The sequence below is a fragment of the Sciurus vulgaris genome, assembly GCF_902686455.1.
Source record: "Sciurus vulgaris genome assembly, chromosome: 7".
NCBI lineage: Eukaryota > Metazoa > Chordata > Mammalia > Rodentia > Sciuridae > Sciurus > Sciurus vulgaris.
Genome location: NC_136467.1, coordinates 144,269,396 through 144,293,170, shown reverse-complemented (window position 1 = coordinate 144,293,170; position 23,775 = coordinate 144,269,396). Strand labels below are relative to the sequence as shown.

The 23,775-nt window shown below is 41.9% G+C and overlaps 1 long non-coding RNA gene across 1 annotated transcript in view; it reads right to left on the bottom strand.

Annotated features, from left to right (window-relative positions):
- Positions 1-22,471, bottom strand: part of LOC306664985 — a 42,671-nt gene extending 20,200 nt beyond the window's left edge. The window contains exons 1-2 of the long non-coding RNA XR_013764883.1: positions 22,190-22,471; positions 21,539-21,636 (exon numbers count right to left, since the gene is read on the bottom strand). This is a non-coding gene — a long non-coding RNA (uncharacterized lncRNA). The remainder of the gene's footprint in view (positions 1-21,538; positions 21,637-22,189) is intronic.
- Between the last annotated feature and the right edge of the window lie 1,304 nt (positions 22,472-23,775).

Sequence of the window (23,775 nt, the reverse complement as noted above, 5' to 3'; positions counted from 1 at the left end):
AATTCAAGAGGAAATAGCAATGGCATGTTTTTGAATCCCGGGTCTCTCTTGCTTTTCTGATGTTCGGTAAAATAATAATAAACATGGTGACTGCACACAGCTCTCTCCCATTCAAGAATTCTTAATTAATATCCTCTTTTATAAATTTAAATCCATTGGAAAATATTTCAGGAGTCTTAAGATCAATAGTTACTGGCTCCATTTATGTTGCTGGTTTATCACTGTATGACCAATATTTACTGATGTTTTAACAAAATAAAGTGGTTCAAAGTTCTTCTTCAAAAATAAACATGAGCTAGGGAAACACATTACTGCAGTTGTAAGAAATGAAAACTCCAGACATAGAGAAAAAGGGGCAAATGTAGATGCTGATATCAACTCTGGATCAAAAAAAAAAAATAGTAGAAGATTAGCAGATATTTCCTTGAGAAATTGTTAACATTTGAACAGTAGCTAATTCACAATGAGGTGGGGCACTAGGGAGGAATAGAGTTACTTTATATTAGGTAGAGGGGAGTGAAGGGAGGGGAAGGGATGGTGGGTAGGAGGGACAGTAGAGTGAAACAGACATTATTATCTCATATACATGTATGACTGCATGACTGATGTGATCCTACAACATGTATAACCAGAAAAATGAGAAATAATACTTCATTATGTATGATTTATAAAAATGCATAAATGTATTCTACTGTCATGCATAACAAATTAGAAGAAAATTTTAAAATTAATTTTAAAAAGAAGTGATAAAGATTTTAGCTGAAATTAAATTAAGGCATAAACATCTTGTGAGTTTTGGTAAAAACTCATCTTGTGAGTTATAGATACTCATCTTGCAAGTAGAGAGAAAGATACATAATGCCAAACAGTCTAAGCAAGGGTAAATGGGTAATTAGTGCTCAGAATTCCAGATAAAGTCCATTACATCTCTAAATGAAAATTGAGTTTTAAATTTTTGATTCACGTGTGTTAATTCTACCTATTAATTGGTTTCCATGTAACCTTTTAACACATGCATTCAGCATGCATTGATCAAATGCAGCCTCCCTTGATCTATCCCATTTCTCACTTCCCAACCTATTATGATCACTCTTCTGCTACATTCAGGTCAACTTTGCTTAGCTTCTACTTATGAATGAGAACATTAAATGTTTATCTTGCCATGTCTGACTTATTCACTTAGCAATGTTTTCCAGTTGCATCATTTTGCTGCAAATGACAGGATTTCATTTTTTTTTAATGGCCAAGTAATATTCAATTGCACATATATGCAACATTTTCTCTATTCATTCATCCATGGATAGGCACCTAGGTTGACTCCATATCTTAGCCATTATGAATAGTGTTGCAGCAGACATGGTGTGAAAGTATCTCTTTGGTGTGCTGATCTCTTTTCCTTTGGATGTACACCCAGAAGTGGGATAGCTGGATCACGGAAAGCAATACCCTTACACCCAAGGATCATACAAATATGGAGTAGTCTCCACCAAGACCCAGTGTTTACCTGTGAAGGCAGAAACCACTTAGTTAGAAAAACTCAGGTAAGTAGCAGGTTCCAGTGTAATGGCCAAGCTATTATGTGGGAATTAGAGACAATAAGAATCCATTGGGCCAACTTGATTTTTGAGGTTTCCATTAATCTTATGAGATTAACAACTGCATAAGACAACCCTATAAAGAACAGACAAGGAACATCAAACACACTCAACCCAACCCCAGCCCTCTAAACCCACAGCAGCAGAGCACATGCCACACAATGCCATGTGCCACCTGGGTTGTGGAAGGAACCACTTGTAGCTGCAGAGGTGTGATTGCATCTGATAACATCCATGGAGGAAATTACCCAGGCCGTCCCAACCAAGACCACTGGGTCTCTACCACGGACACCTTACAATGGACAGCACTGCGATTCCAACCTTGAAGACCATGTCTCCAGAAGACATGATTGAATGGAAGCCTTTTGTGAAAATGGAAGGATTCCCTAATAATTTAAAAAGTTTCCATTACCAAAATGGAGCCACTTATGTCAAACCCTAACAAAACAGAGCCAGGATGCCATGTTGAAAGGGCCCTCGTGCACACGTGCCCATGACAAGAACTACCCAGGGAAGTACTCAAATCTCCAGTCTTCCAGGTCAGCCCTTACATGGGACACTGGCTACCAGTGGCTCTTTCCACCAATAGGCGAACGTCAACTCCCTGATAAGATATTGTAACTAATAGTTTTTGTTTCAAAAGAGCTTACCTGAGCTGGTGCAGTGACACCTACCTGTAATCCTACTGACTCTGGAGGCTAAGGCAGGAGGATGGCAAGTTCAAGGTCAGCGTCAGCAATCTAGTGAGACCCTAAGCAACTCAGTGAGACCTTGTCTAAAAATAAAAAAATAAAAAGGGTTGGGGATGTTGCTCAGTGGTTAAGCCCTCTGGGTTCAATCCCTGGTACAAAAAAAAAAAAAAAAAAAATGACTTATATAGACTCTTTTTAAAAAATTTTTATAATTAGTTATACATGACAGTAGAATGCATTTTGATACATCATATACAAATGGAGTATAATTTCTCATTTTTCCGGTTGTACATGATGTAGAATCACACTGGTCACATAGTCATATATGCACATAGGGTAATAATGTCCAATTCACTCTAATATCCTTCCTACCCACATGCCCCTCCACTCCCCTTTACTCCCCTCTACCTAATCCAAAGTAACTCTATTTTTCCTTAGCAACACCCCCCTATTGTGAAATGGCATATCAGAGAAAACATTTGGCACTTTTTTTTTTTTTTTTGGATTGTGTTATTTCACTTAGCATGATATTCTGCAGCTCCATCCCTTACCTGGCAAATGCCATAATATCATTCTTCTATAAGACTGAGTAATATTCCATTGTATATGGATTCCTTTAAAAAAAAAAGAAAAAAGAAAAATTAAGAACGCTTCCCCTTGCCCCAGCCTCTTCAGATGCACACGTTCCCCCATAGCATGCACATCCCAGGTGGAAGTCCCCTGCTACTCCCCAGTAAACCCTTTAATATGACAGTTGATCATTTTGTCACTCATTTCAGGTTGGCAATTTGCGAGCTATCTTAGCTCAATGCCTGAGAAGTTACTCTGACCTGAATAACCCACAAAAAGAGACCCACAGCAGCTGTCACACAGGAGGGTGACACTGAGGACCAAGAAGATGACATAACTCTCAAACTTATAGTTTGCCTGCCAAGTTTGGACACACCTACAAGGAAACTGGGGACAGAGAGAAAGACAGAGGCTGGGTGGATGTTCCACTGTGATTAGAGCTTTGAGCTTCCAGGGTGACCAGGGGTCCCATCCCCAGCCCACTGCCCGCTGGTGCCTCAGTGGGGGCAGACTCCATCAGCCGAATGGGTCCTGCAGCCACCGCAGAGAGACCTCAGCTCTTCTCCCAGGGAAAACACTGCACTGGGTGGGTTGTGATGCCAGGGAGCCCAAAGCCAGGGCACGCCGGTCTCCCTCCAGCTGTCCTGTGCACAGAGTGTGGAAGCGGTCCAGCTGTGCGGTGGGGGCACGCTTAGCACATAGAGCCGTGTCTTCTCACTGAAGGGAGTAGAAATGCTGGTGAAGACCCCCTCAGAGAGAGGGAGGCACGTCTGGACGTTGAAACCCTGGTTTCTCCATGTCGTGGGCGGATACCATGTTGTCTGCATCTTGCAAATAACCCAAAGAGGCCCCTTGAAGTCTGTTTTCAAGCACCGCGTTTAAGAGAATCTGTAAATACTCTGAGTGTCCCCGGGAAGAACAGAGGCGTGATTCCAAACCCATCTCTTCTGCAGCGTTTTACCCTAAACACACAGGGGAAGTATTGATGGGAGAAGGCCATCACCTTGGGGGACGGGGAGCAAAGAGCAACGCTAGCTGGTGCAGAAGGAGAAAACAATGACGTCAGCTGTACAATTTGGAAATGGATCTCAGCAGGCAGAAGTTGACACGTCCTGTTCCAGAGCCTGTCTGAGAAATGGCAGGTGAAACGTGAAGACAGAGAGCAGGATTAGAGCCCTGCGAAGCTGTCTCAGGCCCCTGGCTTGGACTGGGGCCCAGGCCCACACTGCCAGGCTAAATGTTTGCCAGCGGTTTGGCAGATTGGTGGCATTTCCCACGGGTGGTACACAAGTGGCATTCCCATTTATGGACTGCAAACCACCTCCATTTCTCTATTTGCTTATTTTAATTTATGCATTTTATATGCGATTGGCAAATCATAATGTCATTTAGGGGACACAGCATGGTGTCCCACAGTAGAGCATTATCAAATGTGCACACGTATGCTTGATTTTAATCCTGCAAGTTACATTTTCACCTCACTTACTCATCATGTTTATGGTGAGATATTGGAAATCTACTCTCGTGGTTATTTTGAAATCCGTGGTACCTTATTTGTGGCTATACTCACCTGGCTGTGTGATAGGTCTCAAAGCCCATTCCTCCCGTCCAGCTGAAACTCGTACCATCCCATCTGCATCTCTCCCTCCCTCCCTCCCTCTCTCCCAGCCTCTGACAACCTTCAGTCTCCACTGCTGCGAGTTGGGCGTTATTAGATTCCACTTGGAAGAGAGAGCACGCAGTGTCTATTTTTGTCTGGTTTACTTCATTTAGCATAAAATCCCCCAAATGCATCCATGTCATCACAAATTACTGAATTTCCCCCTTCTTAAAGGCTGAGTAGTATTTAACTGTGGGGTTTTAAGAATTGTAATGAGAACACCAAACTTGAGATCTACTTTCTTAACTTCAAGTGCACAGCACAGTGTTGTTAAATACAGGCCCACTGTGGTAGAGCAGGTTTCTAGAATATAAGCAGCTCAAGTAACTCAAACTTCATGCCACTGCAGTAGTGGCTCCCTAATACCACTATCCTATCTCTGCTTCTATGTCTTTGACTCTTTCAGAGACCTCACATAAGTAGAATCATGCAGTATCTCTCCTTCTGTGACTGGCTTATCTTGGTTAGTGTAATTTCTTCCAGGTACATCAATGTTGCTGCACACAGCAGGATTTCCTTCCTTTTTCAAGGCTGAATCATATTCTATTCTGTGTGTTTGTGTGCGCGTTTTGCTCTTCTATTGACTCGCTAGTGGGCATTTAGGTTGTTTCCTGGGCTATTGTGAATAATGCCCCAATGAGCATGGGATTGGAAATACCTCTTTGAGATCCTTATTTCATATCTAGGGAATAAATGCCCAGAAGTGGCATTGTTTGGCCATATGGCAATTCTAATCTAGTTTTCTTTTGAGGAACTGAAGTACTGTTTTCCCTAGTGGCTGTGTCACTTGACATTCTCACCAGTCTCTACAAGGGTTCCAATCTCTCCACACCCTCGCCAATACTTGTTATCTTTAGCTTTTAATTGTTTTTCTTGTTGATAATAGCATCCCAATAGGCATGAAGAATCCACTTCCAAATTTTACCATAAATATTTTCTATATTGCTTTAAATAGTCATCATGTTTCAGAGTTGGAGCACATGTTAATAGTCTTCAGCCAAAAGAAGAACTTCAAAACTCAACATTTTGCTCTAGACTGTGGAAATATCCAGAAAGATAAAAATGTGAAGAATTAGGATCACCAAGACCAGGTTCAAATGCAAGTCCTACCATTTAATAATCATGTGCTGTTTGGCAAGTCATATCCTCTCTGATCCTCTGTCACAGACTGGTTTAAAAAATTGTAGGAAGTAGTGTGTAAAAAGATCTTTGGAAACTATGGGATACCACAAAATAGAAGAAATAGTAATATGATAGTTTTTGAGCATGCTGAAATTAGCCATGTGGGTTTTGAATAAATATCTCTTATTTTTTCCTCATTTGTTGAATTTTGCCTTTTACTTAAGAGGTACCCAGAGATGGGGGCAAATGTGGTCGGTAAGGAAGCACATCTCAAAATTATAGTTGTGCTTGTCCATCCAGAAAGTATATCCTAAGGACAGATGCAAACTGAGATGAACATAGTATGAGAGAATTAGCTCAATGTAACAAATAAAGATTGCGGACCTACTAGGTGTCCTAGGTGGCAAAAATAGATGTGTCCTTCTTACTGAAGAAGAGGGAAATTAGAGGAATAAACAAAGATGCAAAGGAGAAAGGGAAGAAGGGAGCATATGGAGCCATGCACACATTTACTCAGTCAATAAGCATCTATTGATCGTTGGTTTAATTGGTGTGAACACAAAGCCAAATAAGATGTACAGGTGTAGTTTCCAGTCTTCAGGAGCTTATAGTTTACTTAGGAGTCCACATGTGGAAACAAATAAATCCACTGAATTATCGTGGCTGTTCATACAGACAACTCCAGATTTTTGTGCACCATAGACCTTTAGCCCAGGTCTCTAACGTGAACTCTAGATTGATCTATTCAACTGTCTACGTGAGATCTCCTCGGAGACATTTAGTGTGGAGCTCAAATTTAATATGCCCCAAACTTCATTCCCCACCCAAAGCTGCTCCTCCTGGTCAGTAGAGTGAACGGAAGCAGGTGGGGCATGGAAGGTCCTGGGGAATGAGGTCGATCAAATTGTGTGTTATGCCTGTCAAATAGGGCCTGGCGAATCCCACCGTTATCTATGATTATAATGCATCGATAACTTTTGAATAAAAGCCATTCCTCTTGATGGAGGACAGAAGAGGCTGGACACCTGAGGAATTTTCAGGAAGCGGGCTTATGGACTGCAGGGCTCAGAGGTGGCTCTCACCTAAGAATTCTTCTCTGAACAAAGATTTTGGAAATTCCTTGAGCCTCATGCCCAGTGGGGCTTGGAGGCTCACATGGCAAGTGCTCTCTGCTCCACCCCCTAGACCAGACACGGTTTCACAAGTTGTTTGTTTTTGGTTTTTGTTTTGTTTTCTTTTGTTTGTGGTTTTTTTCCTGCAAAACTGGCAATTACAAAAAGAGGAAAATACCAACCACAATATTCTCTGCAAGCAGAAGTTTTTTGCTGATAGAAAGATTTCTGAAGAAGAGGAACTTATGTGTTGCAAATATAGTGAGGGTTTCTGCTTCATCGCGGTAAGGGTCTTCTGGGTGGGGGTCTCTGGACTGCTTCACCCTTGCTGGATCCCACATGGCAGGAATCAGCACCCCAAGCTTCCAGGTACTCAAGTCATTCTAAGCTCCTCTCACTCTCTCTCCGTGTGTGTGTGTGTGTGTGTGTGTGTGTGTGTGTGTGTGTGTGTCCCTCTCTCACATCTCACATTCAAAACCTGCAGGCTCTACTTCCAAAACATACCCTGAGAGTGAGCCCTCTCCCCCATCTCCTCCGCTGCTACCTCTCCATCATCTGTCTCCTGGACTGCTACACCTGCCCCTTAGCTGGCCCTTGGCTGTCTCTTCTGAGGTGCAGTCTACTCTCAACACAGCTGGAGGGATTCTCTTAAAACCTGAGGCAGACCATGTTAGCATTACTCGAGTTTTCCCAGTGGCTCCCGTACTACCGGAATAGGTTAGAGTTCCTGACCCTCTGCTCTCATTTTCCAAGTCTCCACATTAACCTTGCTTCCCACCACAATGGCCTTGCTGTTCCATCAAAACATCAAGCACATACTTGCTACTAGGTGTTTGAAATCATCAGGCTCACTGCCCAGCATGCCATTTTATCAAATACCCACGTGGCTCGCTCTTTTATTTCATTTAAGTCCCTCTTCAAATGTCACCTTATCAATAGGACTTCCTGGCCATCCAATATAAAATAGCAACCCCTCCCCATCACCCCAAATCTTCTAATTTTGCTTCATCTGATTCCCTAGTCTTAATCACAAACTGATAGACTACATATTTCACTTTTTACTAATTGTCTTTATCTCTTTATTAGTTTGCAGACTCCAAGAGAACAGCAACTTTATCTGTTTTGTTCAGCATTGTATCGTTAAGTGATAGAAGAGTGTGTGGACATGCTGTTAAGTATCTATAATTACTGATTAAAGTAATAAATGTAAGAAGTGACATCATTTCTATATGATTTTGAAATAGTTCATGAAAGGATGCATACAGTGATGTTTAAGCTATGCCTTGAAAATGATTACAAGTAACCTCTCCTTTTCTATGGGGGGGGTATGTTCCAAGGAATTCACTGGAATCCTGAATAGTACCAAATCCAATGTACACTATGCTTTTTCTATATATATACAACTACAGTAAAGTTGAACTAATAAATTAGACTCAGTAAGCTGGGTGCAATTGCACATGCCTGTAATCCCAGCAACTCAAGAGGCTGAAGCAGGATTGCAAGTTCAAGGCCAGCCTCAGCCACTTAGCAAGGCCCTGTCTCCAAAATATAAAAAGGGCTGGGAATGTGGCTCAGTGGTAAAGCACCCTTAGGTCCAATTCCCAGTACCAAAAAATAAAAAAGAATAAAATAAGGCTCAATAAGAGATTAACATCAATAGGTAATTTTAAAAAACACAGTGATTTTGTTATTATAAATTTAGTGGTACTATAAAATTATAGTAATATACTAAAAAATTATAGTAACATACTGCTGTAAAAGTTTGCCCTTTGAGGAAACTATCAAGTGAAAGAAGGGTTACTTGAACATTAGCACTTCAGTTCCACAGCCGTTGATCTTTCGACCAAGAGGGCTGCTAAGTGACTAATAAGCAGGTAGCAGTCACAGCGTGCAAATCTTGGACAAAGGGTGTTTCATGCCCTGGGCTGGCAAACAGGACAGTGAAGGATTTCATCATGCCACCCAAAATGGCATGAAATTTTAAACTTGTGAATTGTTTACTTCTGGAATTTTCCACTCAATATTTTTGGGCTATAGTCACTGTGTGGCACCGAAAACGCAGAAAGTGAAACCATGGAAAAGGGAGACTACCGTGTGTGTTTACAGGTAGACAAGGTCAAGAAAGCCTGCCAAGTGGAGTGACAAGCACAGCCATGGTGACATGACCGGCCGAGCCAGTTCTTGGATGTCAACAGTTCAGTCTGTCTGAAGCCCAGTGGGTAAAGAAAAGAAAAGAGAGCAAACAGATCTAGTCCTTGAAGAATCTTCCACATCCTTCTCAGGACTCTGGGCTTAGGTAAGGAAAGTATATGAAAAACTTTTAAGTGAGGCAGAGACATGCTCAGTTTTGTATTTTTGAAAGTGCGATGGGTTGGTAAGCCTAAGACTGAAGAAGGAAGTTGCATTAGGAAACTTTGCAAATATCGAGTTAAAAATCTTTAGTAGTAGAATGAGTATTGTAAAGATGCTTAAAAAGGAAGAATATGGCCTGGGATATGAATGCTGAAAGAAAAGGAATAAACCAGGATGTTACCTGGCTTGGATAACTTGGGTAGGCTGGGTGACATCTGTCAAGATTAGGAAGCAATAGGAAGAGTTCTAGGAGGAGATATCAAAAGTTAGAATTTCAGTGAGGGTCCTTCCAAAAAAATTCCTTACTTCATTTTTGAAGGATATCTTTACTGGATTTAGACCTCTGGACTGGTCATTGTTTTAAAAGTGTTGTTCATTTGCCTTTTGGCTTTCTTCACTTCCAATGAATGAAGTTCTCAGTGTTACTCTTGTTTTGTTTTGTTTTGTTTCTAAAGGAAATAGATACCCCCACCCTCACCTCTGGCTTCTTTAAAGATCTTAAGATTTTTGAATTTAATTAATCTGACTATAATTTGCCCCTTTGTGTTTATCCTGTTTGGTATTTGCTAAGTCCTTGAGTTTTGAAGTATCTCCCCAATTCTTTTTCATAAATCTGACTCACCAGCTGAATTACTCACATTCAAGTGTTCTTCTTGCTCCATTTTCTCAAGTGTAATAATCACGATTTGAATGAAGACCTTGCCTGGTACCATATATTGAGCAACTGGGGGTCTGCATTTACTGTGGCTGTTCATCTGCCATTGTTGTTTTTTTTATGATTATTAATTTTTGAATATTTTTCCAGGCATATGCTCAAGAACCTTAGCTACTCTGGAAACTGTCTCCTTCCAACAGAGAGTGTGCCTCCTTTCCTCTGAGGCAAAGTGAGGTTTTGATCAGGCTAATTCAGTCATAACTGAACTGTGGTTTGCCTCAGAGCCTTGGGCATTGAATTTCTGGCCTTTTGATTGAGAGTCTGAAGAGTCTCTATGCACTTAGTGCCAAAGAATTTAAGATTCAGCTGGGCCCCCCATAGGTACCAACCTACCTCTGCAGTCTCCCAGCCCAAGTGTTTTCCAAATCTGCCAAAGACTTTTAAATTATTTTTACAGACTGCATTTTGATTCATCATACACAAATGGGGCACAAATTTTCATTTCTATGGTTGTGCATGATGTAGAGTCACACCATTTGTGTAATCATACATGTACATAGGATAATGATGTCTGTCTCATTCCACCATCTTTCCTTTCCCTGCCCCCTCCTCTCTCCTCATTTCTCTCTACACAATCCAAAGTTCCTCCTTTCTTCCCTTGCCCCCTCCCCTGGTTATGTATCAGCATCCACTTATCAGAGAAATCTTTCAGCCTTTGCTTTTCTGGGATTGACTTATTTCACTTAGCACAATATTCTCCAATTCCATCCTGCAAATGCCATAATTGTATTCTTCTTTATGACTGAATAATATTCCATTGTGTATATATACCACAGTTTCTTTATCCAGTCATATGCCATAGATCTTGAAGGAAAATGTAGCTTTGTACTCAGATTAATGCTCACTTTCTTTCCCAAGCACAAGCCTGTGAGAGATTTGACTCTGCCTTTTAGAATCTTCTATCTGAATTCACCAGTTTTCCACATGGCCCCAGAACACAGCCCCTAGAGTGCAAAACAAAAACAACTGGATGTCATCAGTGGCCCTCAGAAACATTTCCTCACTGGAAATTAGCACATTCAACTCTAATTGTTCACAGTTTCTTATATATTTAAAAATATGAAGTCTTTAAAATTTATATCCAGATTTTTATTTCAATGAAAGCATTAACCTGTAGCAGGCTACTATACCCAACCTGGAAGGAGCAATCCTCTATGTTACTTCTATAGATAATTCCATGGTATAGTTTGGAATCACTAACATAAAACTTTCTCACTGCTATGATTTATGATTCATTATTTGTCATATATTCCTTAAACCAGGGCATCTGAATCTTGTAATTAAAATTCAACATGATAAGTATTAAATCATCAGGGACTGCTGCGTCAGTAGGTCAATCAGTGGGAGATAAGAGAATGTCCAGAAATAAACCTAGAAAGAAGCCCACACTGAGTATGTAATGAACTTAGCACTTCAATTCAGGAAGGAAAGTGAATTTTGTTGGGATGACCAGAGACATTTGAAAAACAGGAGGTTTTTCTAGCTTTTCACCTTACCTTTAAATAAATTCTAGATTCACATATATTTACACACAAAAGAAAAAATAAAACCATAAAAGTCTAGAAGAAAAGCGTGTGTGTGTATATTAGAATATATATATGTATATCTATCTATATCTATATAGAGATGGATAAGGATGAATCTATCCAAAGATATAGATATAGACAGATAGATATATCATTCTTTGTATCTTCTCCTTATATCTCCATCCTTAGGATAAGTAATGCCCAAGTATAAACCCAAGCCCATATTGAATCAGAAACTATAACAGAAAATATTCACCAGTCTGAATAAATTTTGCCTGATGAACCATCATAAGCAAAGTCTCAAAATGAACAGAAAATCAAGGGGGAAAAAAATCACACCCCATTCTAAGCAAAGGGAAAATTTCCTTGACATATAAAGAAATTCTACAAACGAACATGACCAAGATCAACAAAGGAATCCATCTCTACGGATTCGTAAACACATAAGATATGCACCCTGCAGTAGGAGGAACCAAATAAAAACTTCACTGAGATGCCATATTCTCAATATCATGCTCACCAGGGCCAAGCAACTTTCTTATACACTGTCTGATAAAGACCTTGAAAAATAAGCACTTCTCTTGCTATGGTGAGTGGAAACTGGGACCCTTCTAGGGGGCAATTAGCAAGATCAGCTTGCCATTCAACAAACGCTGAACACATCGCTAAGCAACAGAATCCGTGGATGTTCTCAGGGATCTCACAAGTGAACTGAGAAAACAAGAGGTCAATGAACACCCACCATAAAACGTAATGACTTTCAGGAGCCCAAGGAGAAGAGAAGGAGAGAGAAGAAGAGACATGAGTTTCTCCCACTGTGCCCTCAATTAGGTCTCCAACAGAATGTCCAGTGCCTTCATTTGGGGGTCCTCTTTGAGTCCTTAGAGGCCTGTCTAATAGAACAGATGCCACATAGGGTATTTCCACATCCCTTTCCAAACCTTTGATAACTGAGCACACGAGGGTTATTAAACTGATGTCACGCTCCTGAGGCAGGTCACTGCTACTGTGGCAGAGATAAAGGAGGTCTCTGTTTGGCCCATCCGTTTATGGAGGTTGGTTATACAAAGGGATCCTTGTACAGTCCAGACATATCCATAATAAAGAAAATGCCAGAGTCGCTATTACAAAGTTCAGTTTAAAAAAAAATTATTGCTGTGGCTCCAAAGCAGTTTCCAATTATTTATTGAAATTATTCTAGGAAATTGAAGAAAAATGTAAAAAAAATAGAAAAGAACAAAAGTAGATAAGAGCCATTCACAGTCCGGTTAGGAAAGGAAGGAAAAGGGTCGCTCCAAAGAGAATGGGCTATAAATCTCTGTCAAGGTTCTGAAGTTTGAGAGCTGAAGGTCTGATGTTTACAACCTGTCTCCCTTTCATACTGAACTGTTGGGGAAAGGTAATCAGTAAAAGTGAAGGAAGGACAGGGAGGAGATTGCAGAAACCACAGTATTTCTGATTTTCCACTGTCAATTAACCAAAATTCACCATTCTGAAGGCCCTCCAGGGACAGGTCCTCTTCCACAATGACAGTATGCTGGGTCACTCAAGAATAGTTCTGGGGTCAAGTGCCCAAGTTCAAATTCTGGTCTTGCAGTTTGGTAACATCACAACCCAACTACTGAGGCAAGATCCTTAACATCTCTGTGCCTCTGTGCCTCGCTACCTGCTATCCCCATGTGTAAATAGAATATCAATAGCAAGATTAGAAAACAACTCTATTTTCAATAGCATCAACAAATAAAATAAAATACTTAGGAATAAGCTTCACCAAAGTGGCAAAAGACCAGTACATCGAAATCTACAATATCCTGCTGAAAGAAAATCAGAAGGTGTCAATACCCTCCAAAGTGATCTGCAGATTCAATACAAAATCTCAATAGCATTTTTTTTTTCAGAAACAGAAAAATTCCTCTTAAAATTCACATGGAAGCTCAAGGGACTTTGAGTTGAGAAAAGAATCTTGAAAATAGAAGTTGGAGAGCTCACACTACCTGATTTCAGAATCTGCTACAAAGCTACAGTAATGAAAATAGCACGAGACTGTCATCAAGGCAAACACATATAGACCAGTGCACCTGAGTAGAGAGCCCAGAAATAAACTGTCACATAGACCAAATGGCCCATGTGCTGGACAAGGGTACCACGGCCACCCAGTAAGCACAGCATAGTCTCTTTGGTAATCAATGTCGGGAAAACTGGATATCCACATGTAAAAAAAAAAAAAAAAAAAAGAAGTAAGACTTTATATTACATCACATACAGAAATTAATTCAAAATCAGTTGATGACCTAAAACTGTGACATTCCTAAAAGAAGAGCAAGATTCAATGTAAGGTGAAGCTCTTAGGCCTGCGACGGGGTAAAGCCCAAATTCTTGCCTTGGTCAAACACAGAGGGTTGTTGACTCTATTTCAAAGTATGGCAGAGAGAAGGGCTTATTCCCTACCCTGAATGAAAACAAGACCAAAAATTTGGGAAAAATTTTAATTCTAAAGGCATAAGGACCACTAAAACCACAGACCCTTAAGAAATGAATCAAATCATAAAGTTCATGCTGCCAGTGTGGAAAGTTCCTCCATCACATCTGAAAACATTTCAATAAAGGGCAACTTGCTGCCTGGCTCTTTCAGACTTGAGGCCTTTGCGTGTTCCCTGAGTCAGTCTGCTTCTCTACGGAATCCACTGCTACGTCTTCTTTCATCTCTTACAAGAGAGTTCTCCTCTGTATCTGAGGTCATCTGTTGTGAACCTGGTCCTTCACCCACTGACAGTCAGCAGAAGAGAGGCTTGTCTGGAAGCAGGTCCCTGAAACCAAGTGTAACTAAAGAAGCAAACGCTTTGTGGAAGTGACAAGGGGGTAAGAACTCGCTTATGTTCAGCAAATTTCAGAAAATACACAATTGTGCAAGTAAGTGATTGCCTAAATGGATGGATGAAGGGCACCTGGCAGGAGGTGTCTGGAATTATCCTGCAATTACCATACAAGAAGCAATCATTTATATTCCACGTATAGGAGAGGACACTCAGCAACACAGGTCTTCTATCTCTGCTCAAGTGACCAGAGTGCTGTTGTTGGGAAGGAGTCTTTGGTTTCACCAAATGAAACTGTGCTTACTTCTAGAAGGAACGTGCAGTGGACAGAAGGAGGAGTCTTATCTGCATTGCTTCAGAAACATGAGCTAAGACAAATGTACGGAAATCAGAGTGATACAGAGGTTTAAATTAAGGATTTTAAAATCTGAACCAATGAAGGATGACTTTTCTTAAAGATCTGGGCTTTCCATTCTGCACAAGACATGTCACCATGCCTCTTTCAGGAGGACCACATTAGGTGAGACCACACCAGCGGTACCCAGAGCTGCGATGCTGTGACTTCTATTTCCTCAAAGAAGCTTCTTTAGTTTTGCCAATTTGGGGAGACACTGTACATCATCAAATTCCTAACCCTCAAAAATTATCCTGGAGCCCACAATAGAATAAATTTCATTTCTATCTCTTATGATTGGAACGGATTGGCCAAAGGAAGAATCCTAAAACATTTCCTGGAACTCCTCTGCATGTTCTTTTGTATTAATGCTTAGAAATTTCCAGAGGTTTTAATTACACAGAACATTTCGGCTCCAGACACCATAGAGACTTCCAGGCCTTAGAAACATGAGCAAGAGATGAATAATCTCATCGAAAGTTCCCTTTTCCACACGTGGATCAGAACAAATGTCTCTGCACCAATCCAAGCAGAGTCCCCCAGTTCACAGATGACATGTGTGCTTGTCCCTACATACCACCCCATGCCTCTGGCCATTTCCCTGTTTATTGTTCTTTGATGTGGAAAAGAGGCCTCACTGAGGCACAGCCACCAGCCTGCACAGCCCTCAGGGTATTCTCAGCAGCCAGGAGAAAGTCAGTGGTGACAGCCAATTTCTCAAAATGAGAACTAAATAAATACTAAGGGCAAACACAATCATTAATTACCTTCAGAATGCATATGACTAAAATAAGCTTGCAATTCGGTTATACCCTATTTAGAAAGAGCTAAAGCAACATATCACATAAATCCCTGATAGTGAACTGAGGAAGGTAGAAACTGTACCCCTGAGTGGACTGAAGTCTGAGATGAACAGAGATGCTCTGGTCCTCCTCCTCCGGCCCACGCTACCCCGGCCTGCACTGCCCATACCTAAGTCAGTGAGCCTTTCTGTTATTTCATTTCCTTAGGAATAAGGGATAGAACAACATCACTTCTCCTCCCCTTCTGTATCTTCCTGCAGCTTGCTAAGTTTTGCATCTCTTCTCTCACTCCCACTAAATTATTTCACTTAGGCCCCGATGAATATCAGGGAATATCTCTGACCTCTGCACCGTCCATGGAAAATCAGTACAACTTTATGCACGTGTTTTCACAACTCGAACTTAAAATAAGGAGTTGAAACAAGATTATTGGTGTGCTTGCCATCTAAGTCCCAGATCTGGAGAAGGACAAGATGCTGCCCTTGGCAAGTTAAGGCCTCTGATATGGTATCAGGTTAGTAATGAACCAGCTTCAAGGTTACCTCAATTTCTGAGACGTTTATGGCGTTTCTCTGTTGATGATTTACCTTGAGTGCTATCTTGGTGAGCTGCAGTGACCTGAAAAGATAACCCTGGGAAACTGATGATTCATCCTTTTGTAGGAATAAGAGGACTTCCTTAGGCAATGCCACAGGTTTGCCTACTGTTCCTCAAGCTCTGTTTTGGGATAGAGGTCTGAGTGTCTGGAACTGCACTATATTTCATAAATCAAAGTGAGCCTTAGGAGAAGGATTGGGTGAGACATAATTGAAGCTACTCTATCACGTTTGCTTATTATCTCACTAAAACTTTTAGATTTTATTTACTAAATTGAAGGCATTTGGGGGCAGGGAGAAGGGAAAGGAAAAAGGAACTACTGGGGATTTAAATAGAGGGAACTATATAATTTGCATTTATAGGTATGTCAAAATGAACTCCACTATTATGTATAAGTATAATGCACTAAAATAAAAAAAAATTAATCATATTGACCAGTCTCCCCTATTGTCCTTCATAACCAATTCCTCCCAAATTCCTGCTCTGTGTTAGACATCTCACTACACACTAAGTATGAACTCTGTGGAATATGACGGAGAAATCATTGAACAAACAAGGAAATAAATAACTGTTAGTTGTAATAATTCTAGAAAGTAAGCTAACCGAGTATAATGATGGAGAATTATACAGAAAATAGAGAGATGCCTCCATTGGGGGCGATTAGGGGAAACCTGAAGGACTGAAGGAGGAGGCGTCACACTTGATGGGAAATTCCAGGGAGGTGGTTCCAGGGAGAAAAAGAGTTGCTTTTGTGAAAACTCTGGGGCAGGAATAAAGTGATTTTATTGCTTGTTGCTTGAAGTGTGGTCCTCAGATCAGCAGCCTCTGCGTTCCCTGAGAACATTAGAAAAATGCAGAATCTCAGGCCCCACCTCAGACCTATGGATCCAAATCTGCATTTTGAACGGGACCCCAGGTGCCCGTGGGAAGCTGAGGAGCACTGTCAGAAAGCACCGGCTCCAACCTTGACTGCGAATACCCTGGGGAGCTTTAAAAAGTCCTGATGCCTGGGTCCTATTCCCAGAGACGGATTTGGTTCGAACAGTACCTTGGACATGAATGAGGATTTCTGCACACTTCCAGTCAGTTCTATATAAAATGCAGCAAAATTTGAGAGTCACTCATCTAAAGTACAGCACCTGGCCCACAGTAGGCACTTGATAAGTATTTGTGAGTCAAACACTTGACCCTTCAGCTTTCCCAGAGATTCCTGCAAGGAGACTGTGGGCAGGCAGGAAGGTCACCCTCCCCCAAACTCATGCACTAGAGGGTTACTCTCTCCAGTGGGATGAAGCCAAATCATGATCCATTTGGAGAAATGAATCCAAAGATAGCTATCCCAGGGACTGGTCAAATTCTTCTGCCTACCAGATAACCTTCCCTGGACATTTTTGTGAATTCCCTGGGGATGTAAGGGATCCTTTATCTAGTGTCTTGACGGAGGTGAGGAAATGCAGTCCTGAGCTGGCCTCATGTAGACAGCCGGTGTTTAGATCTCCTTGCCCAACTGGGAGGAGCCCACACAGAGAAAACCCTCTTCGGGGCAGCCGGGTAACATTCTTAACTAATGAGCTTGGAACAGAATGTCCCTGCCTGGCATTATCAGGGAAGACTTGAGAGAGGGGAGGTGTGAAAGAGTACAGGATGTGATCGAATGGAAGACATGCACAGTACGGCTCTGTGGGGAAGCCCCCGGGGGATTCCTGCACCTGGGCATCGTAGAAATATACAGCCAAGAATGTGTACGCTGGTGAGCACGACACAACCCCAGCCCCGTGTCCAGGGCCACTCGGTGACCACGGGCACAGTAGCTTCCCACTGCCAAAGAGCAGCTCAGGACCAACAGAGAAGCACCCAGCAACCCCTGTACTGGCCACAAGGAGGTTGCAAAAGATTTTCAGGAGAATAAGGCTCATTCATTTCCTCCTCATTGGGCCCTTGACTTTAAGGGGTTTTTTTTGTTTTTTTTTAATTTTTTTTCCAAATATGACTGTAACACGTAAAGAAGAGTCAGGAAGTTGAGTAATAATTTCAGTTGCTACTGGGGAAGAAGGGACAAGAAAGGGAATTTGGGCAACACGAATCTGTCTTTCAGGACTTCCTCAACCATATGGGGAAAACAAAAGTTTTCAATTCTCAATAAAGTAAGCAATATCCTGGCACAGAAAAGATGCCACAAGCCCCAGAAAGAGCTGCATTAACCATTTCAGGCTTTTCAATGAACTGTTGACTCAACAGAATAAATCACTTTCCAGATGGGGACTGGCCGTCCCAGCGGGTGGGCAGTGAAGAAGGTACCATGTTTTAAGTGTCATTGAAAATGTTCAAACCCTGCCTCTAAGCCGAGTTGAAGAATCACGGAGGCTAAAGACTATATCTCTTCCTGCAATAAAATGTCTTTGAATCTAGTGTGAAATAGTATCAGGGAAGCAGCGTATTCTTTGCAAGCAAAGGAATTTCCTTAATCTAAATCATCTATATCTGGGGTGCTGGTTCTGTAAGTCGCCCAAGGAACTAGCAGGGCCAGTCCCAGGGACAAGGTGCCCAACCCTGAGTGCAACCCTGAGAAACGTCTCTTGGCCAATTCCAGACCTGCTTCCAGGCAGGCCGAGGGGACCAAAGAAAAGCACAGCAGTACACTGCCTGGGTCCACACTGAACTCATGGTCACAGGCCTCAATGGGCCGTAATGCTGCCAGGCCAGGACTCTGTGTGATCAGACCCCGTTTCCTCTCCCACCATCCTGATGTCTATTTCCTGCCTCATTTTTCCTGAAATGCTTGATCTCTCCCCTTTCCTCGTATCCCTAAGCTAATTTCTGGCTTCTCATTTATTTTATTAAGTAGCAACTAGAAGAGAAATTTCCTATTCTTCCACTATCATGTCTACCCAACTGCTGGCCCCGATGCCCATCCATCCATTTATTCTGCTGCCTCTCTTTTGGCTCTGGATAAGCTCTCATGACTGCAAATCAAGACCAATCACAACTCTTAGACGGTAGACCTTGTCCCCTCTTCTGGCACCAGGAGTGAGTCCCCTCTCTTACATCATCACATCCTCCCTGTCCACTGGATGATTCCCGTCAGTATGCAGCCAGCTATAATGTCCCCTAACTGCATTTGTTCAATTCTCCTTTGTCCCCACCTCCCTCTTGAACACCTAAACTTTTTTGGTTTTCGTGAGAGCAAAACTTCTCAAAGGACTTCCAAACAAGATAGGTCTGCTATGCCACAGATTCTGCATTAAGTGCTATATAAATCAGCAGGAGTGTGGAATTTACATTCTCGTGGAGGTAGATAGATAGTAAGTAACTGGGATATATGTCCTGATGATATGAGCTACCAGGAAATATAAAGCACGAGGAGGGAGAAGGCAGGTGCTCAGTGGAAACTGATATTTCACAAAGGGTATATTGCTGAGCAGGGAATATTTGAGAACTCATTAGAAGGCCAAGAGGTAGCAAGCTATTGAGTTACCTGGGGGCAGGGATGAGGTTGGGAATAATTTTTAAGACAAGCAGGCAAATTAGTGCAAATGCCCTGTGGTGGGAATGTGTTAAGCCTGTCTGAAGTATAGGTAGGAGGTCACTGAAGCCGGAGCCGATTGGGCAGGTGGAAGCATGGCCGAGGTTGTGACCAGACTGGTGTGTGATGGACCCTGTCCACAAAGTTGGGTGGGACCCTATTGACCAGTGAAAGAGTTTAGTCACTAGAGGGTTTTAAATAGAGGTGGATGACACATTTAGAAATGATCACTCTCACTCTTCTGCACAGAAATAAGGGGATAAATGTCAAAGAAGATAGATGGTATTGGATGTGATTAAAATAATCAAGGACAGAGATGATGAGGCTTAATAATGTAGGATGTCACAGTTAAAGGTGGTTAAAAGTTGTCAGACATATTTAGGATATATTTTTTAAGATGGTGCCTATGAAATTTACTACATAATTAGATGTTATGGGTTGGGGACATGAGAGAAAAGAGAAGAGTTAGATGAGATTCTCAGGTCTTTGTATTGGGCAACTGTAAAAATTGTTAAATGAGACTGGGAAAAAGAGAAGATTTGAGAGGAAAATTGGGCCTCTGAATTTGGACTTATTAAGTTCAGTTTGTCCAGCTCAAGTCTAAATAGAAATGTCAAGTAAGGAGGAGGATGTGGAAGGTTGATGGTCAGAGACGTGTCCTGCAATGAACCTCAAGAGATTACCTGGGAAGTGAAGGTACGCAGGGAGAAAGAGACTGGGCTGTCCCAACATCAAAAGATGAAGCCGATAAGAAAGCAGCGAGGGAGACTGGGAGTCCCCAGTAAGATAGGAAAACACCCAAGAGTTCCTTCCAGAAGCCAAACGAAGAATGCGTTTCAGTGTCTTGGATGCTTTGCATAAGATGAGAATCGACTCGAGAGCTAATGTTAAAGAAACCTCTTGTGATCCTGATAAGAATAGTGCTGGAGATGAAAAAAAAAAAACAGATTAAATTTGAGTCTAAAAGGATGCAGCGGAGAAGTGGAGGTAGTGAAAACAGAACAATAGAACAGGAGCAAGGACTTAGAGAATTTGGTAGCTGCATAGGATTTTTTTAAAACTGACCAAACGTTGACAGAGAAGTCAACCCAAATGAGTCAAGTGTGGACTCTTGTGAAAGATACGCTCTCTGCCCATTTTCACCAGGCACCAAGGGAAAAGTCAGGATTGTCTCCGAAACCTCTTTGCAAGTCTACAACTGTTGCCAAATTTTATGTCATTTATAGTTTCCTCACAAAATTAGTCAGAGATGGAATTGGCTTAATCCCCAGTTCTTAAACTTATCTATTGTTCCCAGTGGACCACAGCTAGCTCTTAAAATACCTTTTTAGTTTATCTTTAACCCAGAAGCATGGGCTTTTCCTGGTCTCTGGCTGGATCCCTGTTTCCTCAGCCTAAACAGAAGTCCACCCTGTGAGAGATCCCTGCTGTGGCCACTTTTCCTCTCGCCACCAAAGGAATTTCAGAGAAACAAAAGCTTGGAGCCCCCGTCACCCTCTGCAACCCTGTCCCAGGAGGCCTTTCTGCCTGAAGATTCTGCTGCTGGACTCCACAGCTGCCCTGGCAGCAGAGCGACTTCCTCCTCCTGAGCAGGCATGGTGAGGCTAGAAGGCCCAGGGAGCCTGCCCTGCAGAGCATTTTGCAAAAATTAACTAATGCAGACAACAAACCCTGGCAGAGCAGAGAACATGATGTCTATAGTTCTGGGGGAGACTACATGAGGCAGTAAGCGGCCTGGTATTTGTACAGACAGAAGGAAGTTTCCAGTACACACTGGACAGTATCTCAATTGTGTGTGCAGTGAATGTGCACGTATGGTGTGTTTAAGAGATGCATATAAATATATATAATTTAGAGTGTCTCATTTATTTATTACATTTATTTCATTTTATATATATTTATTGTATACTCTAGTATACAATAGTTATAGTAAGTCATTGTACACATACAAATATACATATAATGTATATTTGTGTGTACCCATACACACATACATATATATGTATATTTGTGCTTTTATGGTTTGAATTATGTCCTTGCAAAATTCATGTGTTGAAGTCCTACCTTCCAGTACTATTTCTAGTCCTCCCACAGGGACTTTAGGAGGTACTTAGGTGAACTGAGGTCATGCGCTACGTTCTAATCTTCTATGACAGGGATCCCTATGGAAAGAGGAGATAAGGACATAGTAACCCAGAGGGAAGACCATCTGAGGACACAACAAGAAAGAGGCCATCTTCAAGCCAAGGGAAGAGACCTTAATAGAAACCAGCTCTGCTGAGGAATTTTTTTTCCTCCAGAACAGTAAGGAAAAAAATTTCTTTTGTCTAAACCACCCTGTTTATTTGGTTTTGTTATGGCATCTCATGCCAACTAATACACACACGCACACACACACACACACACACACACAAAGGCCACCATGTCTAGAAATACAGACCAACATGTTTAATAAGATTTATTCCTGACATATTTCAAATAAGTGACATAACAATATTATATCAGAATCCAGACTTTATGGTCCCCTCTAAAAGTATACACTTGTACAAACATCTTGGCCTTATCCATGCCCTGGGAGAAAGGAGTGTAAAGCAAATATCAGTGAACTGATAAGGCTGGGAAAGAGCTTAACAATGCTACCACAGAGTTTTCTGCCAGATTTGGAGGTGAAGCGATCTCTTCCCCAGAGAATAACAATAACTTCTTTGGAGTTACCTTTCCTTGGAAGGCTGTTGGGTTCCACAAAGAGGCCCACACACATGCTCCACTTGGCCTTCCACCAGACTCCCTCCCCTGTGAATGGTCTTCCTGGACCTTCTCCAATGAAGTCTCTACTGGGAGGGAGGATGGGGGAAAGTCAGGCCCATCTTGCGGTGGTTAATGGTTACCAAGAACTTGGAAATCCTTCCCCCATTGTAATGCACAGAACTGAAATGCAAAATTGAAAACAAAACCTAAAACTCCACCTGACCTGTCTGGCTGTGGAAAAGCTGTAGCTTTGGGGGAAAAGAAAAAGTTCCTGTCTTCTACCATAACAGAGCATTAAAAATAGCAGTGTCCCCATTTTTGTTAAGTGAGGAAGTCCAAAAATAAGCTTTATGGACTGAGTTAACGACTGACTGACCACGACATCGCAGGTCACAGAAGGGGAAGGAAGGGCAACACACATATTTAAAGAACCATGACATGTCAGGAGCTCTCTGAAGCTTACCTCATGTCCTTTCCACCATCATCATAGAAAGTTGACTTTTTAAAATCTTTATTTTGTATGTGAAGAGCTGAAGAGAAATTACATACTGACATTGATTTTTCTCTCTTGTTGCCTTTTTCTATAGAAGTTAGAAAGGGTTAACATTTGCTTTTTCTGCCTTGTTTGCAGAAAGAGGTGACCTGACTAATGATATGCAACCATCTGAAGAAAGTATCTAAATTTACATTTGCAGCCTGGGCTTCTAGTCTAATCCAGACAGAAGCATCCCCCATGGTATCACTAATAAGGAACCTCAACCTAATATACCCAAATCTGTCCTCCTGAGCTTCTTCACTGCATCTGCCTGTCAGTCTGTATCTTGTGGTATTATTTGGAGTTCTCCAGATATATAGAAATATAGAACCAATAGAATGTATACAAGTGAGAGGGGATTTATTAGATTGGCCAATATAATTCGAGCCTGGTTTGTCCCACAATGGCTGTCTGCAGACCAGAGAGCCAGGAAAACCAGCAGCTGCTCAGTCCAAGGAACTGGAGCCTCAGAACAAGAGGCACCAATGATGAAGCCCTAGTCTAGGGTCAAAGACCTGGAAGGCCCTTGGAGAATGAGTAAAGAAGAGTCTGGAAGCAGATATCTGGAAGAGTCTGCATGATGGCAGCAATGAAAGATGCACCCACTGATGCATGCATGCAATCTTCTCCCTTCTTACCCTTGTTGAGCCAACTGGGCACCCAGTTTATGGGATCATGCAATCCACATTCAGGGTGAATCTCCCTACTCAGTTTGCTGACCCACATGTCAATCATCTCTGGAAGCACCATCACGGATACACTGAAAAGTGTGCTTGATTCATTTTCTAGGCCTCTCTCAATCCACTCAAGTTGACCCCCAAGGTTAACCATCAAGTCACATAAGTGCATGGCAAGTCAGGTGCTCCAGGTGCACAGGCCACGCGCTTACCCCCCTTACCCACTCTTCCTCTCATGCTCTATATGCAATCAGTCCTCCAACTCTGCTAGCTCCAGGGCTGCAGTCCTGGTCCATCTCAGCAGCATCTTTTGCTTGAAGCCTCCTAGCACTTTCTTCCTG